A 14,475-nucleotide genomic window follows, 5' to 3' on the forward strand; every position below is an offset into this window, starting at 1 on the left:
TATCAATGTAGTATTACATATAATAAACAATATGTTTGTAACAGGACAGTAGGAATCGCAGGGTATTGGATTGCGCCGTATCACGAAGTATCGCAAGATTATAGAGGTAGGTGTATTCGTATTTCTCTGGATGTGGCACGATATGGCTGACAATGGTTGAATGGACATGTCTACACGACAGCCTACAAGGCTGATTGGAATTATGGAACTGTCTTCGAAGCTGCTTGATGTAATAGCATCTGTACTAGACAGTGCGGTTTCATAAAGGACACCATGACTTGGACGTATAATCTAATGTAACATACACTTAATTACGTTTTCAGGATGGACAAAGAGTAAAGAATTGGTTGAAAGGTTCACATAGCGTACATTAAATTTTCTTTTCATATATCAATGAGCACGTTTTGATGTTGATATATTTTTTATTCGAAATAAAGTATGTGACGCCTCTTAATGCTTTCCACGTATATGGGTTAAATTATTGTTACTGTACTATTTTCAAAGAAAAATATGGAGTATATATTTATGATAGGTTGAAAATTAAGGGCTGATATTGAAATAAATGTTTGGCAAAGTAAAAAAACTATACAAACGTGATAAATTAGTGTCGAATCGAAAACTACATGTTGCATGTTGTGTTATTTTTTACTTATAGGTAATATTATATTAATATGATTAATATCATAACACACAGTGCATATGAGTTCATAACAGCTATCTTTGTTGGATTGAGAAAGCTTTTATTTACCAGAGACCCTTTTTTTGGATGTATGAAAGAACCGAACCCCGGACTGTTATTACATACTGGGGAACGATTGAAAACATCATTTGAATTTTTTTATGCAGCTTATAATTTGACTAGTTATTTTTATTCACAATATTTTGAGTATGTCGAAAAACTTATTTATAAATCTTGGTTTTCTCCGCTTTTACAAAAAAATGTAAAAATAAATCCTATGTGGAAAAAACCCAGATTTGTTAACAAGTATTTGGACACACTCAAAATGTTGTGAATAAAATATTTCTGTATATCATAACAAGAAACATATTTCTTAAATGAGGGCATTTCACACAAACATCTATCAAAATGCCTGAAGTATACCCGAAGACACCAGTAAGTCAAGGTCGGCAAGAGGATTCAGTTTTGTAACATACCTCCATTAGCTATTACAAATGGTTTCATGGTTCTACCATCGCTCACTGTCAGGACTTGATGGATGATGCAGCCAGACTCCTGGAGACACGCACGCCACACCGCCGCGCTGCATGGCGGTACTGGAACGTTACAGGGTAGGCGGTGTGGAGTGCAGAACGTAGGGGTCGCGGTACCAGGAAGTGATCGATGATGTGGTCACCACATCGAGTGACACGATCGCTTAAAGTGGAGGAAATCTAGACAAAATCTGAGGACTTTCCTTTTGAAGGCCTCACTGAGCTGATTTTACTAGTTTTAAGAATACGACCAAATAGAAGGAGAAATTTCATTTATTGATTCGGCAGTCACGTTGTGGTAAAATCTATCCATTTTTATGTGTTACTTAGTAAATACCATTATTTCTTAAAATTTATTGTGACATGTGTTCCGATCAGTTTTCGCATCAGTTTTAAATACTGTATGTGAAGCCAACTCTTCTTATTTTTAGTTAAGTATTTATATATTTTTATCGGTGGGAACACAGACAATAGGGGGTAGCTTTTGTCGTTGTCATATTGTTAATTATGGATTTTTTTATTATTTATTTTATCATAAATTTTTATTATTTCAAAATGTCGCATTCGACTTTTCGCATTAATAATTTTGAGATTTTGAAAATGATAAGGGATGTGTTGTAACATCTGTCACAATAGATGTTATATTTATATTTAGGAAACCATAAATTATAAAATTAGAAATCCTCATGAAGTTGATATTATTATTGGCTTTTTGAAATATGTCTTTGAATGAGGTCCTTATATAATATTCCGTGGATAGTTGGATTAGAAGTGACCTCTGATAATGCAACAGTTGAGCTCAGCGGGGTACTATTTTGTAACAAGGTTAAGATAACTAAGCAAGTAAAGTATCTCGTAGATTCTAGGTTTGAGATACTCTAATATATCTAAATTTATATTGTTTATAACATGTCGCATTACAAAACTAAAAAAGATACATATATTCAATTGCATACTTTTAAATTTAAAATATAAAACCAATGATTTTTTTCTCTCATTAATTTGTGTTTAAAATCGATAACCTAATACCAGGAGTTTATGATAAGCGAGAGGGGTATGTATAAGACTTCCCCTTAAATAGATTACAGCAAAATTCACGAAGCCAGATCAATTTGAGTGTTGAGGAAAATGTACATCAATTTTGAAGACAACCGCGATATTTGATAGCTTCATTGCACCTGCACCGTGAAATTTCATTATCGCGTCATTACGAGCACTATGGCTTGAATAATGAAATTGTTGCGTTGTATGGATCTCTCTGCTATGTTAGGGGGTGCTATTTGTAGCCTGAGTAATGGATGGTACTCTCCACGGCTCCTGTCACCCTTGCATTATCTTCACGTCTCCCTAACGAGGGTGCATCATTTTTCCACCCTTGGGAGATGTGGTTTCGATGAGGGAAGAAATACCGGTACTCGTCATCTCAAACCGCTGGATTTCAATGGCTATCGTTAAATTTTCCAGGTATATTTTTCAATTTCAATATCGACTGAAATTGAATCAGATAATTTTTATGAAAATAAAATGTTGATTCTGCTCATACTTTGATTATAAAAATGCAATCACTATCTGATAAAGTTAACTGGTCAGTAATTATATAACCTCTCTTTCTAAATTCGTCTTCCATGACGTCACGACTGAGAATGGTGATCACTGTGGATCGCCTGTGGGCTCTATCAGAAATGACTTGCGCTACTCCCTTGGCACTGCTCACTGATGATCTATCGGTTTCGTGATCACATTAGGATGTGTTGTCCTCGTACTTTTGATGTATCTCATTAAGATATTTTTTATCAGTGTACCAGGGCTACTTCTAAATATATGCCCAAAAAACTAAAGAACCCGTCTTTTGCACATAGTTAAGAATGACACAACTCATTTGAATTTCCAGGTCTCGGAAAATCTAGAAGTTTGTAGATCCAACAGTCCACGGAATCTGTTCCATTTGCCGTTGATATTACTTCAAAGGCTTACATTTTATTATTCAACGATTCTCTCAGTATCAGGTATACTACTCCAATCTTGAATAACGGGCCTTCACCATCCATATGTGATGTTTGTACAACAAAAAAATACATCAATATTGCATTTCTTAACTATGAAGAAGGTGTCAAAATATCTAAAAGCCGTATTTAAAATTTCTTATTTAAAGTTTTCAATAACTTTGTTGTATTTAACTGAAAAGCTGTCTTTGTCAAGTTTAAGAGATACTGTCATACTAAGTTTGGGAAGGAAGGATCAAGTAAAAAGGAGAAGAATAATGAAAAATGTTCCTTCGCGTATCCGAACCCAATTTTCTATGTCGGCAAATAAAGTTTTTTCAGCGTGTAAACAGCCCCCGAATTACATTTTTTACTGGAAAATGTTAAACCTAGTTGAGTAATGATACAACTACAAAAAGGGCTTCGAGCGCCAGATCTTATTAGGTTCAAGTGGGTGAATTAAGGAACCATCCTCTCTAAGGAAGGGGGATAGAACGTGTACTATGTATTTGAATAAGGGGATTATTTATAGGGGAGCCTCCTGAAATTTTATTCATTAATATTACCGATCACGATTCTCCCTAATTTCTTAGGAACACTAGACTAGTGGGTGGGGTGTCTATTTTTACTAATTGCAATGCGATTGAAATGTAAATGATATTATTTTTTTACCAAAAAAAGTTTCTTTAAGCATCTGGAAGTGATTGATAGCGAAAAGCAATTAAGGGGATTGTTTTTTCATGGAGAGTCTTGAGTATTTGACGCAAGGAATTGAAAGCAGTTTCAAAATAGAATAGATTGTGGATTTTTAACAATTATATTTTACGTATCTTTGATCGGTAAAACTATTCCGCTTTCGTAATAAAAGACTTGAAATATTTTATAATCATTGAAAATAAGGATTTCTAAGAATATTTCATTATTTTTTTATTTTTACTGTAATATAATTAGCGATTATAATCTCTCACTGAGAAAGAAAAGAGGGAAAGATCCAAATACTTAATCCAAAAAATCGAAAAAAATGCAATAAGCGTCATTTAAATGTTTTTATTAAAACACACACATTGAAGAAATAAAGCTTTGAAGGTTTTTATTAATTGCTTTTTATAAAACTGCATTTTTTAATAATAAACAACAATTACGTAGACTTTTCGACTATTATTTTATTTGATCTGTGATGAAGTTTCGTTTTTACGGATATCAACGGATTATTTTTAGGCTTTGTAGTGTCGGAAAGTGATAGTTTAAATATAAGTTTTAAGTTAAAGTTTTTATATATAAGTATATAAAGGGAATATGTTGAGGTAAATCGAGGAGTTGTGAAGAAAACATATGTCCTGGCTGGTAAATTTAAGAGATTGTATTGGAATACGAAGAGTGGGGGAGTTATTCCGAACAGTAAAGGACAGAGAAGCTAAGTACAGAGTGAACGTCAGGGGGAATGAGGTATATAAACAGTAATACCTATAGCAATGTATATACATGTCTAAATATAAAAATAAAACGACCATGGAAAGTTCATAAAATTAAAGTATACAAAAATACAAGATCTTCAAAAATATGTATCATGTTACATAAACGAAATTATGTTTCATGTTACATTAACTCAGTATTCCTTAAGGTGGTACTCACAATAATAATTTAGTAAGCGATCGAAGCCAGACGATATGATATATTTTTAACTCCTTACATTTCAATTACTAGTTTCTTTTCAAAAACATATAATTCTTTTTTTTCAATACAACGGTGTTTTAAGCAAAAATTCAATAACGTTAAATGTTATCTGGGTTAAAAAAAAAAATTAAGTTGCGGACTAGAATGAAGATTTTCTTTTCTTGTGATCTCATTCAAAGTATAAGCAAATAACGTTCACCTGCAACCTTTAGGGTGTGGTCAGTTTAGTTTAGTCAATCCTGTATACATTTTTAAAGCAAATTTTGATAACTTTTTGGGTATAAAAATAGAGTTCTTTTTGGAAAATTGAAGGCCTTAATTAGTAGGCAAAGCTCCTGTCCGAGAGACGATGCTCATATCTTTGATGTTGCTAATTCGCCTGGAACATGTTGGATGATGAACGAAATTAGCTAGTCGCATGAAATTATTATACCTTTTCTTTGCTGAAAATTACCTCGCCAAATACGTATACATAGTGTAAGTACATACGTGGAAAATTTATAAAAAACGAGACGCTAGAAAGAAAACTCAGAAAATGTAATTTTATTATACAATATATAATATTATTTTCTGACATCTCAATAAAGATGAAGAAGAATATGGAAGTCTGGGCATTCACGAGGCTGACGTCCGTCATAGGCAGGTTTAAGTGATCACTTTACACACGTGAAACATACACCAATTTTTTATATCAACTGCTATTTTTACATTTAGTACGTTGATACCCTCTATTACCTAAAATATCGATTGATACAAGATATTAAATAATAAAGAGCCAATGAAATCATCTGATGGTGAAGATAAATCTCTTTTTATGAAGATGCAATAATTGGGAGTCTGTGGTCAATAATAAGTCACAATATCGAAGATGTTCTCAAGTGGATGGCCATTTTGTCCAATTATCATCAGAGCATTCTTTATAACGCCTTTTCTCCATATTATCGTTGAGTTTCCATACGAGATTTTATAACTTTTAAAATAATGAAAAAAAGGTGCTCTTGGTATGAAAAAATATAGCCGAGGGGATAAAATGATTTCAAGTAAAGTTGATTCACTAAATAAAAAAATCCTTACTTTTTATTTAAGTTTGGTAAATACCACTAAATAATAAAAAAATCTATTGTGACACGTATTTCGATGCGTTCCGCATCATTTTTTGAAATATCGAGTTTTCACATGCATTCGATGGCATACTCTGTCATTGCTTGAATTAAATCTGGAAATTAGATAGTTCAAACAGATTATTGTACAATGTAGCTGGAAAATACACGAAATTTAATTTAAAATGGGTTTCTACCAGTTTGTCACCTAATCGAAGTTTGTTTGTTTTTTGTTCTTATCGAAGTTTCGTGATGAATTTTCAATGTATTTTATATAATTATGTATTATTTCAGCATTGAACTCTTCTACTACTACTACCTCTTCTCTTTTACTTTTCCCTGTAGGCGTAGGTGGAGAGTTCTGACATACACTCCTAGCTTCCTTCACGTCGATACATCTAGTCATACATGCCCTCCTATTACAATACATGAAATTTGGTATTTCACCTTGATCCTTATGACCTTGAGCCGAATTTTAGTCCTATGTTAGTATATTATTTAATAGGGCATTTGATCTTAAACTAAGCTACAGCTTTAATTTCATTTAACTTAAATTTCATTTAACCTCAATAGATATTTCCTCAGATAATTTCTATCTATTGACACTCCATTGTCACTTAGTTAAGCATAATTATTTAACTGCGTTAAACGGAACTTATCGGCAAAAAGTGTTATACGTGCCCACATAACACATAAGGGTGGGTCGTGTTTATAGTTTCTCAAAAATATCTCAATTTACCGACGAATTGCAACCTATGCCTTTATATGTATGTAAAATGTGGATCTTTTAAGGGTGTACACCTCTAAAATAGGATGTTAATAAACACTAACAATAAATATATAATAAAGGGTTCTGGGAAAAATTATTTGGTAAAGCAGATGTTACGTAGTTATTAAAATGGATTCCATTAAGCTCCTGGCACTTTTCTAAATTTCAGCAAAGATAACGTAGATGTCGGTCATGTAATGATTTTGTTACTTATGCATATATTCCACAACGAATTTTTAAAATTATAATGTAAATAAACGTCTCGTTGCGGGTTCTGCTTAGTGTAATACAAATATGTAATGTATCGTAAAAAGTATTTTTTTCTCATTTAATTTTCTTTTCAACCATTATGGGAGATATCCACTCTAATGTCCTCCCGTAGTATGCTCGTTGATTGCGCTGATGTCCATCAGTGTCGGTTCCTAGACAAAATAAAAAGAAACAGTGGCCAATTAAATTCAATTGGTGTTATGTGTTATAATTGAATATGTCCCCAGACACTTGGTGATTGTCACAAGTTGGAGAAGAATAATAGGGGAGATTAGTTGCACCATTCTTCCTCCATAAAAGCATCTCCAAAACTGAATGATTAATTACAATTCCTAATTAAGGACTCTCGTAACCGCGACCAGTGTTATTTAGAGATTTTTACGACTTTTTTATGTTTACTTCAAGATTTGGGGTAACTCGTGTGATGTAACTCATGCAGAGTCATGCATGAAGGATAATTGATAGAATTGGATGCACAAGTCGGAGGATTAAGGACCAAATTAAAAACGCATTAGTTTAATGTAAAACAATTGGGCGAACAGGAAAAACAAACACTTTGAGATTGGAATTAAACTACACATTTAGAAAATCAATAAAAGAATATCTGTGATGCAAGGATGAAAATAGATTAAAATTATTAGCGTTAATATCAATATAATGCATAAATATTCAAAGTTACATAATACGTACTTAGGATTACATATATATGTATTACATATAATGTATATATATATTTATACACATATGTAGTATGTTGTATGTTGGAGGGATTTTTTACAGTTCAGTGAAGGAATACTAAATACAGTTGTTGAACGCATCAAAGGATCGCCATTTGGCCGTTTATTGGACACTTGGCAGTCGAGAATGTCCTTCAGTGTCAACTGCAGCGCTGCGCGCGCAATTGTTGATCTGAAAACTGCTTTTTTATGTCTTATTTACGTCCCGCGAACAGGCTTTTAGCGTGCGAAGAGGTCCTTCACGCAAAAACAATATTAAATATTCATAAAATGTGTTGGGCGGGAAAAAACACATCTTTTCTTACATAAAACTGTCAGAGCAAAAGCGCGTGGGATGCGAGAGGTAGAACGGTAGCATTCAATTTAGAGCTTTTAAGTCAGAAAAGGACGTACCAGCCCTTTCAATACAAGCTAAGCACTGAGTAAGAAAGGAAATTGTTATTTTAATGTATTTCCTAATGTTTTTTTTTAAGATTCTGGATTAACCTTAAAAGATCTTTAACGTCTCGAAAATAAAATGGGACATACTTATGTGTCCTTTCAAGAATTTCAGGATTCATTTTGATTTAATTTACCTCTATTTTATAAAGTTTTAATTCTATTCTAAAAAAAACTACACGTAAAACAATCGACTATATGGGTTTTAAAATAAATATATTTTAGAAATATTGTTGACATGAATTATTAATTTAAATGTATGACATTAATATAATTGTTTTTGGGCACCACAGCTAACTGCAAATTTTGATTCCGATAATTTAATTCCAACAATTTTGAATTTCAAATGTACACATACTTTTTATTATCCTTATTCGCTGAATGGTGAACGTTACAGAATTGTTTTAAGTGATCGCTTGAACCAGCCAAATGCCAGGTCATAACTGCCCCCTGGGATGCTCAGACTTCCATCTTCTTTCATATGTATATAAGATAGATGCTTCATATCAAGTTGAGATACCTATAATATTGACATATCATCCGTAGGGTGAATAATCCAGTGTCTAATAAAATATAAAAATATTAATATTAAAAATATACTAACGCACATCCGAGATTACAATTTTATGCAAATCGTCTACGAAATTCGGAATCAAGTGTAATTTTTATACGCTGTTTAATTTACAATAATATTATTCCCCTTGTTTGGACACTTCCCCATTATAATATTTTGTCATTCCCGTTAAAATATGTTTTCACAATGTGTAATTTCTGTCAGTCGGGTGCTCATTTAAATATTAACGGACTTTGTTAATGTTTATACGGAATTGTATGTGATTTCTAACCATTTTTTGGAAGATACACGGTTATTTTCTTTCCTTGTTATGATATTTATAACCGAGCGAAATAATTTAATCCTACGCCACTTCAACTAATGTTATAAATAACATGTGTTGTATGTGTTTTAATTAAATGAAGTAATTAATGTTACTGCTATCCCGAAAAAAATACATAATATCGTTTGAGGAATTAATTAATCGCGTAGATTTTTGAAATTACCATGAAATTAATTAACACTTTTAAATAATCGATTTTCACAGCTCTTTTGAATGCAACTACATATTTGTAACCTTTTATTATATTATATAAACATAATATATACCTACTTGTTTTTCTATATGAGAAATCATAGAAATGAGAAAAATCAAGAAAATTATCATGGCTTATTATTTTCGTATGTAATTTTGGCAATTGTTGATAAATTATTCTAGCCATTAATTTATGACACATATATCCTTTAAATTTATAAATATGAATTGCATTATTTTAAGTATTGATTTTATTTGGAATGCAGGTTCACATTGTAAGTCCTTCGGGTATTTATTTGGATAAACGAGTATTTAATTTACCGCATAAAATAAAATAAGGGATGTGTGTACATAGTTTGGAATACTAAAAATGCTAATACTCGATACTAAATGCATTATGTAAGTAAATGGAAGCCAGCAAGTAGAGTTTCGTTATTTGGTTATTCACCAGTCTTGTTATATTGGGCATTATACATTTAATTCTGAATACCAAAATATGTTTCTCATAAATTGAAGCGAAGAATTTATTCATGAATGATATTATGATTTTTCTTCCATATCCGAGAGAACAAAGTTGACAAGCAACAAAATGGTGGACAGAGAGTGAATAATTCCGACTTCATATTAGGTAGCCCAGCTCAGACAACAAGCAATGACCGAGCAAAAACTGAATATAAAAATATTATGTAAATTCCGCCATTATTTTGCAATGGGCTGTCATGAGAGCATGTTGAATAAATATGGCAGTACGTATTACGAGCCTCTTCGGCGGTTCTTTGCTCCGCAGAAGGACATGTTGAAATTATTCCCTTACGATCAAAAAATGTCCCGTATTGATATTCATCTGAGAAACTTGAAATATATTATTTATATTGACATGGTAAAACAATGCAAGTATTCGCATAATATACCAGGCCCATACAAACCATAAACTTGACTGAATTGTACCGCATTGGGTAGCCAGGATTATAATGTTTATAACGAGAATTTCTAATCATTTATAAATAAAACTATTAATTTTGTAAACACAATTTTTTTTGGCAAATATTTGATTAATAATTTTTACTTTGCTCAATGAAAATGAATTCATGTCACTTGTCCAGTGATTATATAAAAATAAAAAACAAAACACTCGTAAGACAACTTTGAGTTTATATGTAAATATGACTGGTTTCGAGAACTACAGATGTTCTCATTAGTATTTTGAAAACACAAAACTATCTGGATTACTAAGTTGTATTGTTTTTTTTCATTGCCAAATAAGATTTATCAGAATTATAGAAAAAATCTGAAATTGACATGAAACATTCTTTGAGTTATATTTAGATAGACTTTTATTTTAAAGAGCATAATATTGTATTTTATCTTAACTAACTAACTTGCTAACTAACCATCACGCCGCTTCCCCGCAGGGGTAGGCAGAGAGAATAGAGCGCCACACCACTCTGTCCTTGCAAACATTCTTCGCCTCTTCCACGTTCATGCATCTCCTCATACATACCCGCCGATTGTTACGACTCCTAACCTGACCACTTTCAAGTATTTGGCATACCTGATCGTGCCATGTTTTCCTCGGTCTTCCTCTGCTTCTTTTCCCGCTAACATTCGCCTCATAAATTTGTTTACCGTTCTTTCCTCACTCATTCGTTCTACATGTCCAAACCATCTCAACACACCTTTCTTAATTTTATCGATAATGCTTATCTCAGCTTTGCATTCCTTCCTTATTTCACTATTCGCACATCTATCATACATCGTTTTGTCGCACATTCTTCTAAGAGATCGCATTTCGACTGCATTCAGTCTACTTTCATCCTTCTTTTGCCAACTCCATGTTTCACTTCCATACATTAGAGTTGGAACCAGGACTCCGTTGTGCACTGCCAGTTTAGCTTCCGCTGATAGGTTTTTATTTGCTATAACTGATTTCAGTGCACCATTCACTTTGTTCCCAGCATTCACTCTCCTTCCTTTCTATGTCTTTACTTGCTGTATTTTATCTTACTTTATGTATTTTATGTATTTAATCTTACTTTTCAATAAACTCGTACATATGATATAATAAAGAATAAATATAATTCCAAAAGGTTGAGTTCAACTGGTTGAGCATCGGTTTTGACATTAAGTCTAAAAACAAACATACCGCATATCAAAGTCGGTAACAAAAATATCCGATATATTGTTTTGCACACACTACAGTACTGTTCATTGTGTGTATTTTGCAAATAAGTTTTGAAACCAATTAGCATCATTAACTTTGTAATTTTAATTACGGAAAAACCTTTTGAAGTGTTTCGTTTCCAAAGCGCGACAATTAAATTAGCAACATACAAATTTTTCGTTGTAATATTAATAAGAAAAATATACTTATAGATGTTCAATGGCATTTTAGTAATACCAGAAAGTTGAGTAACTAATATAAATACCATTTTGAACATAATTAATATTTGAAACACAAATCCATACTTTGTTTAAAAAAATGTAAGTTTTTAAATATAAACTTGTGGACGAAGCTGTTTGCGTTGAAATCGGTATATGTTTTAGTTTCTATCAATGATTTTTAAACAATGTTTTTCTTCTTCATAAGTTAAACTATTCAGAACAGTTAATGCTAGAGTAATTTACGTAACATTAAATACGGCAAAACTTAATAAAATAAGAAAAATTCTCAATATTCTTAAAAAAATACATTTTGTAAATATTTTTTTTGTTGCCATTTTCCAAATATGCTATTATTTATTATTATAAGAGGAGATAGAGAGAGAAGAAAAATAACAATTAGCTGTATTTAGGGATATTATTTCATTACCAGGAATATAAAAAATCTTTTTAAGAATCCGATAAAGGGTTTAAATTTAAATAATTAATTTCATGACAGTATCACAAGTTGTCAGTTCTCACACGGGTAGCAGAACGCAGCCGCTGCGCGCCGCATCGCTGCTCGAACCCTGACCCCTCTCCTATCAATCACTGCCTGCTTCAGTCATGTGAATGCATCATCAGACAACATCAGACACCATCAGACATCATCGGACAAGGCACGGCCCGTAATCAGCGAGCGCAGATCTGCACCAAGTAATTTGGTGGCTACACCACGCACCAACGGAAGAACCCTGCATTTTATTAACTTGTGATCTTGCACTCATTTGTTATAAGTTATACGCCCACGTCAGGTGTGCTGTGCCTACTTACATTTTTTTTGGTAATCACTTGATTAACTTTTGAATACGTGGTTTTGATGGACCCCCGTCGTGTATTTCATTACTGATTAAAAAATATGTAAAGTCCGCTCGTATTTTTTCAATGCAAAAGAACAAATAATGTTAGGCATACATTCATTCAAAGAATGAGACATCTTCTACGAATCGAAACCATGAATTTATTTCGATTCAGTATTTAATACTTTAAACCGATTTGTCTCAAGGTACATTGACAGTACCAGTGCCATAGTGACGGAAACTAGTACGAGTACGGATGTGCAGCTTTGAGTTCTCTTTTCTAAAAACATACATCGGTTTTTGATATTCTCATTTTCTTTAATATACATAGTACTTTATATCATAGAAAATGAGTACAGCAGACTTCTTTAAATAGTCTAAATGATTCAAATAATGTAAACGAATGCATCGAAATCCAGTGAGGTTCCAATATTGTTATAAAAAGCTATAAAATATTAAATAAATAATCAAATTGATGTCCCACTACGTCAGTTTCCTTTAAATAATAGGGGGTTGAATTAATTCTCGCCATTTTTTGTAGTATTTTGAATTGAAAATATTTTTGTTTTTTTAAAGTAAGAATTTATTCAAAGTATTGCCCTTCTTTCTCGACTACTTTGGCCCATCTTTCAGGAAGAAGTCGTATTCCCCTATAAAAGAAAACCTTGTCTTTTGAGGCAATCCAATTTTCAACCCATAACTCGACTTCTCGATAACTTTTGAAAATTTCTCCCGATAATCCATGCTGCATGGACCGAAACAGATGATAATCGGATGGTGCGACGTCAGGAGAGTAGGGCGGGTGTGACAGAACCTCCCAGCCGAAGGAGTTTATCTGTTCTTTTACCACTTTGGCAACATGCGGGGGCGCGTTGTCGTGCAGAATGAGAATCGACTCGTACCTGGCTGCGTATTCTGGACGTTTTTCTTAAATTGCTGTTTTCAGTTTGATCATTTGCTGCTTGTAAACCTCTGCTGTGACTGTTGGCCTGCTTTGAGTTCGAAAAAAAATACTCCCTGCTGATCCCACCAAATGCAAAGCATCGTTTTTGAGCCGTGAATGTTGCGTTTTGCAATGCTGGCTTCAGCAGGGAATGGCTGACCTGGCTGGCAGATGACTTTGCTATGTTTGGGGTTGTCGAAGAAGATCTACTTCTCATCGCTGGTGATGACGCGATGCAAAAAACCTTTTCTGTGATGCCGTTGCAAGAGTAAATCACACATGCAAAGTCGCCTTTCCATATCTCTCTCCTTCAGAGCATACGGGACCCAGTTTCCCTGCCGATGAACAAGGCCCATAGCTTTAATTTTGAGGCGGTTTGAGGCGGTTGAAAGTGCCACGTGGGTGTTCGAGGCAGCGGGGGACAGGAAAACAAAAAAAAACGAAAGGAATCTATTTAAATCACAGAGAAATATTATATTTTTATAAACGGCAAGAACTAATTCAACCCCCTAATATATTCTGATGATTTTCAGATCAAAATTAACGATCAAGGTAAAACTGCGTCAATCCGATTCGGTTCTCTTCGGTTCTCTTCGAACAATTCTCTTTGGTCAATTCGGTTCTCTTCGAACCATTTGGGTGAGGATAGGGGTCAAAGAGAGAAGAAATGAGTTGTTAAGTATTTTATCGATACACAAATGTGATTCAAGATCTTTTTGAAACTGCATTTTGTAAAACAGGTGTAAAACCTTGAATCTGGCACTTCAAAACAAGGATTCAATATTTGTATTGCATGATGTACTTATAATTATTTATCACCTTGCTCCGATTAGAAATTATTTTGTTAAAGTAATAGTACACAATGCGTTATATTACTGTTGACAGTAGTAGGAAAATGATATAATGTTATATGAATAGATATAATTGAAACAGATCAATTTAATACTATAAAAGATATCTTAAATATTTAAATAAACTTTTGAGATAACTGTGCCTCCTATATTGTTTTTTCATAGAGAACAATGGATAGTAGGTAACCAAAAG

The sequence above is a fragment of the Brachycentrus maculatus genome, unplaced genomic scaffold (assembly GCF_059751285.1).
Source record: "Brachycentrus maculatus isolate JH-2025_06_01 unplaced genomic scaffold, ASM5975128v1 h1tg000255l, whole genome shotgun sequence".
NCBI lineage: Eukaryota > Metazoa > Arthropoda > Insecta > Trichoptera > Brachycentridae > Brachycentrus > Brachycentrus maculatus.